Here is a 5,902-nt window from a genome sequence, read left to right on the forward strand (position 1 = left end):
GCAGGAATGAAGATGTTTTCTTCACCCTGGTGGTTGTGAAGGTTGTTTCCAGTCACTTAAACCATGGAAGATTTGCACATTCATTTTTCCATCTGTCTTTATTTGCTCATGAGCAGTATAAGTTAGGCTCTCATTTGGAGGCCAAATCACCTGACCCTGTCACATGAGCTACTGTGCATCCCAAATTTTTTCTGTGGTAGCAGGTGACTTGAGAACTGAAGCAGACACTGCCAGACCTTCATGGAACCTGGCTGAGCATCCAGCCCAGCTTACTCCACCCTATGGAATCTGGGCAGCCAGTGTCATCTTCCAACCACGGACTATTCCTGCAGCTCCTCCATGCCCTCTCTGCTTTCCCAGGTATGTGCCACACTTCTTGCCATTCTCAGCCACATGGGCCTTAACTAGGTATTGCAAGTTGACTCTCTGTTCTGAAGGATATTTTGGGATAAAATGGTCTCCGAATTGTCTGACAGAATTGTTCTTCTTTCAGTAGCATACTTAAATCTTTGTGTAGCAGAGAAAATATGTTTATGATTATGAAGGTCATTGCCTTCATGGCTGAAGAACTCACATGGGATGTGTGGGCTGTAACCTCCTCAGGCTGCTCTGAACCCCACGTTACTGCATCTTGCTCTCTAACACTGTGTTTTGGATAAAAACGAACACTGGCATGACTACTTTTTACCACCAATACCACATTTTTTTTGCCTAAGACTGCAAAAATATTAGTTCACAAAGGAATTGATGGCAGGAATTCCAGTTACACAGGGCCTTCTTTTCTGGCAAATCTTCAAAACTTTCTTTAGCAGTATCTGTTCATTAGCTTAGTCAGTTCTCCACTCAGTTTCTGCTCAGAGACAGCAACTTCAGTCTTGCTGATTACTCTTGGGGATAGTGACATATGCAAACCCTTGGGGTTATGGCGCTTAGCTTTTTGGTGAGTATATCCTATATAGAGACCGGGGTCCTGGCTGGAAAGGGAGCTTACAACTTCTAAGTCCCTTAGAAGCTTTTGAAAGTATCATTGCCTGCCATATTAGCTGAAAAATGTTTTATACAGAATGTGATACTCCCTGGTTGCTTCAGGATATGTAATCTGGACTCTGAACCCTGTGGTCACTGTGAAGCCTCCCATTCACAGACACGTTAGAGAGATGTAGACCAAGAAAGCTTATTGCATTTCTCTGGCAAGTGTAATGTGAGACCCTCACATAGTAGCTGATCTAATTTTCATCAGGTTCAGCTCCCTATTTTAGGAGATTTCACTGCAGAAAATAAAGGAATTGCTTCCATGACTGTATTTCAGCAAGCAGTTTAAAAGTATGGGAGCTTTTTCTTCTTGTTTTGCATTGTTAGCTTTAGTTCTATTCTATGGTTGCCCGTAAAAATTGTGTTTTCCTTGTGACTGTGGTGTTTGAGAATTGCCTATAACTAAAAAAGTGTAAGACCATGAACATTAGATCTGAAAATGCTCACAAAAGTTTTGTCCATTTGCCTCATCTTGAAATATGAAGCAGAATGGCAATTTTAGTCACTGTAACTATGTCTGCACTAGGTTAACACGGATGGGGCATGGGATCAGCTTGTTTCTGTGTTCTTCTGTTGTCCATGTCCAAACTGCTGGTTAATAATTGCAGGTTTTTCTCTGGACACAGTTTTGGCTCATACTAGCTAGGCTTGTCTCATAGGCTCAGTTCAGGGATGGTATGTGCTAGAGGACTGCTGCCAACAGGCAGGATGTATGAGGCCATCCTGCATAGGAGACGAGTACACAGTGGACTTGTCTCTATGGACATCGCCCTGCCAAACCATTTGTCCTTTGAGCCCTCAGTGATTTTATTCATTAGTATGGATCTACAGAGGGCAACAGCCCACTGCCAGGATGAAAAACAACATTCAGCAAGGGTGAGACCTTTTTTTCAGACAGAGAAGACTGATATGTCCAGACTTCTCAAATAGCAGAGTATAGAAAGAGTAGCCAATTGAACATGGCCATTTGATAACAGGCCATTTCACTTTTTTCCCTCCAGATTGTTTTCCCACTTGATTTCACCCTGATGTTTTAAGAGAGCTGGGAGAGGTGCCACTGTCAGGTGGAAAAGGTTATAATGAACAAAGGAGCAGCAATCCAGGACTCTCCATGCTTCCTGCAGAGACCAGGGAAGAACAAAGTAGATAGTTAAAAAGAACAGGAAAAAAAATTAATGAAATTGGGCAACTCTTCCCTCATTTAGACATGATTGACATTTTCTGATTGAATCCTAATGATTTCTGAATTAAAAGAAAAAAAGATATTTAAAATACTAATTATCCAGGCTGCTTAACTTCATGTTTCTTTTTCATTTTGAGTTGCACATGTCATATTGGATCGAATTCATATGACATTTGATCTCAGAACATTGTTTAAATTTTTGTTTAATATCAGCTGGCTCATTAAATTGGCTTAGAAGGATTTTATATTCCTCTTAGGATATACAACTATTTTCATTAATCTTTACTAAATTATATATCAGTATATATATCAATACTACAATATTACAGTATATATATATTGTAATAATCATATTGATTGTAATACTGAATTTCACAAGTTAATGTTAAAAATATTTCTTTATATTTTCTATTTTTGTTCTCCTTTAAATTCTTCAATATTCTACAATAAAAATATTGTACCCAGAGTGCCTAAAAGAGACATGATGATAGAAGAGAAAATCAGAACCAAACATTAACACATATGCGTCAAAGAAAAATCTTCCTTAACTGAAAAAATGGAAGATATTAAGAATTCTTTGTCTTAATCAGAAAATACCAGGTCATTGGGGGAAAAAAAGTTCCAAGAGTTCTCTGAACAGAATACTATAGTCTGGATGTCTTTGTGCATGCTAAAGGAAGATTTGAAAATTTTTTTCATTAGTTTGGGACTGGATTTAAAATTTAATAATGCATTCCTTTAATCAACTTCTGCTGAAGATGGCAAAAATGTAACTTTTGGAGTGCATTTTCTGCTAATCCAGCCACTTAAGTTTGCACAGCTGGGAGATTTCTATTTTTTCCTGCAGCCTTTTCTCCCCCTCCCCCATTCTGATTTGTTATTGTTTGAAATTCTGAGAATGTTTTACACACATTTTCCGTGTACAACATTTGGATACTGATAAACGAATGACAAGTATGATATAAAGCCTTCTGGAAGACCCTGTAGGGTCTGCCCAGAGAGAAGAACACATCTGTCTCCAGCTGTGCAGTTATTTAGGAGTGAAATTACTTATCCTGGGTTGGGCAAAGATAGTAATTATACTTTTTTTGTTGATGTGAAGATCAAAGGTTATTCTTGGGAAGTAGGGACAAGGACTGTGGTATTTAGCAGGAGAGATTTATCCAGTACATAATTTAGTACATGGTTTGCATGTTAACCTGGTGCTAATGCATGTAGATGGCAGAGAAATTGTAAACAGTCTGATGTAAGATAAATTATAATTGGTGAAAAGTAAATTAATCTACTGGTCATGAATCTTCCACAGTTAGCAGAATCTTGAGCAGCTGCTACATTCCACAATCACACTTTGAAAAGAGGCGACTTGATCTGAGGATTTCTTGCTGCAGTGCAAATAACTTGTTCCTTCTGTCCCTGTGAGGCTTTCTGTTTATTTATGTATTTATTTATTTATGTATTTTAATAATGTAACCCTGGTTTTAAGAGCAGTATCCAGTTTTAGACTGATATAACTCACAAATTTCTTCCCATAAGAGCAAATCCCTTGGTTTTGTGATTTGCAGCGTGCAAACTAAGAATACCCTCCCCCTCCTTCAAAACCACAGAGGTAGGAGCTTATAAATATAAATGACTTTTCATAACTGGGTGTAGTATGACCTCATGGTCAGAGATGAGATAGAATTTTTATTTCTCCACAATTTCCTGATGCTGTTTCTATGAAATGGCTTTCTCATGTTTCTCATTTCTAAATTTGACTTATATATGCAAATACCTTTACTCTTCTAGAAGTAACTCAGTATAAAATACAAATATACAAATTGTGTGAGCAAAGTGGAAAAAAAAGCTGCAGAAATGATTGAAATCCCTTACAGCAAACCAAGATTTAATGAATATTTATGCACTAACTATTGTGACACAAAACATTTTTCAATAGTATTGACATAAGCATAGAGCTTTTTCGTTTGAAAAAAAATTACTTTCACTATTCACAGAACCTCCATACTTCTCTTTACTAAGTTATACACTGCTGAGATTTGTACTGTTTTAAATAAGGAAAAATGCCATGAACTAAAATGAGATATACTGATATAAACCCAGAATAAATTAGCTTAAATTTATGCTTAAGCATAAAATGTTTATGGCCAATTCCCATGACAAAAAATAGTCCGCCTGGAAGAGGCTTGGCAAAAGAATCAGAGACAGCAAAACAGTTTCATAATTGTAGCTCATTCACAAATATTAATGAAAACATGTTTTGCCATGTATATTAAAATTCAGTCATTTATCTCTCGAATAATTGCTAGGCTATGGAGAAACAGTGAAGAGAATGAAGTTCTAGACTTTTTCTGTTCTTTCTCTGTCTTTGTTTTCATTTGAATATAATCAAGAAGCTCATCCAAGGGATCAAAATAAATGACTTCTCAGATGGCTTTGCTATTATTCAGTCATCAGATGTCTGAGGGAGACAAGTAGTGGTGGATTGCACCAAGAATACCTAAGCGGGCTTTGACATGGTAGAGAAGTTTTCACCATGAGCAGATTTGGTTTTCTAATTTTGTGCAGACCCTGATAAGTCTCTCAGCATAGACTAATCTGCTATTACAACAAGTGCAGCCAAAATCCAGAAATTCTCCAGCTAATTCTGGCTGCAAGCCAAACTTCACTGTTTCCCCACTGTACTGCCCTCCCACAGAATAAAATCTTACTGGGCTCCATTAAAATAGCAAATGAACTTTGAATTCATTGAGGGAAAACCGGCTCCAACCAATGAAAGACAAGCTACCAAGTCTTCCTATGGATTACTCTTAGTTTACCATATAAGGCCTAAATATAACATATATTTTAGCATGTCAAGAATGTGGATAAATGCAGCATTTCTGTGCATTTAAACCATTAAGAAGGGGTGGATCAATGGGTCCACAATGGAAAGTCAGCAACAGTATGGCTTGGAAGAGGAGACTCCACCACTGGGCTTTTTTCAAATACACCGAGCAGAAACCAGCAGGTACAGTAAGGCTCAAGGTGAGGAGATTAGCAGCCGGTACAGGACTGAGGTAATTTAAAGCTGACATGCCACAAAATTCAGCAACTGAAACTGTGGCTTCCTTATTTACCTTGGTGATGAAGTGCTTCCATGTTGAAAGATTTCAATGGTGCCAGCAATCCATAGTGTCAAATTACTGGGAAAGGAGGGTGGTGAAAACAATAGCAGAGTTTGTGGGCATGCAAAGATGATTCCTGTCAAGCAAAGCCAGGTCATATCAGGTGGAGTAGCTGCCATGGTATCTCTGGGAGTGAAACAGCTATGTGTGCTTTCTGCCTTTGCTGACAGCAGTTGTGGTACGATGCCAAAACTATTATAAACGTAATAAAATTTGGGAAAAGGTTACCCATGCTCCCACTGATTAGGAGATATAGAAGAAGTTTTGTCTACATAACTACCAACTATTAATTTTTTAAAACCCATTAAAAAGTCTTGTATTTTCTGTAACTTCCTGTTCTTTTTTAAAGTATTTCTTTTTAATTTTCAGAATGTTTTCATGTATGTCTTTTTAATGTATTTGTTTGATTTTGCACTTATTACTCAGTTAACTCTATTTTTAAAATTTCCCTGAGTAAGACTGAAGAAAAATTGTTTTGTATCACTGTCTATTCCACGGAAGAAAAAAAAAAGACTCCACACTTGTT

This window comes from Corvus brachyrhynchos, unplaced genomic scaffold (genome assembly GCF_000691975.1).
Source record: "Corvus brachyrhynchos isolate BGI_N302 unplaced genomic scaffold, ASM69197v1 scaffold136, whole genome shotgun sequence".
Lineage (NCBI taxonomy): Eukaryota > Metazoa > Chordata > Aves > Passeriformes > Corvidae > Corvus > Corvus brachyrhynchos.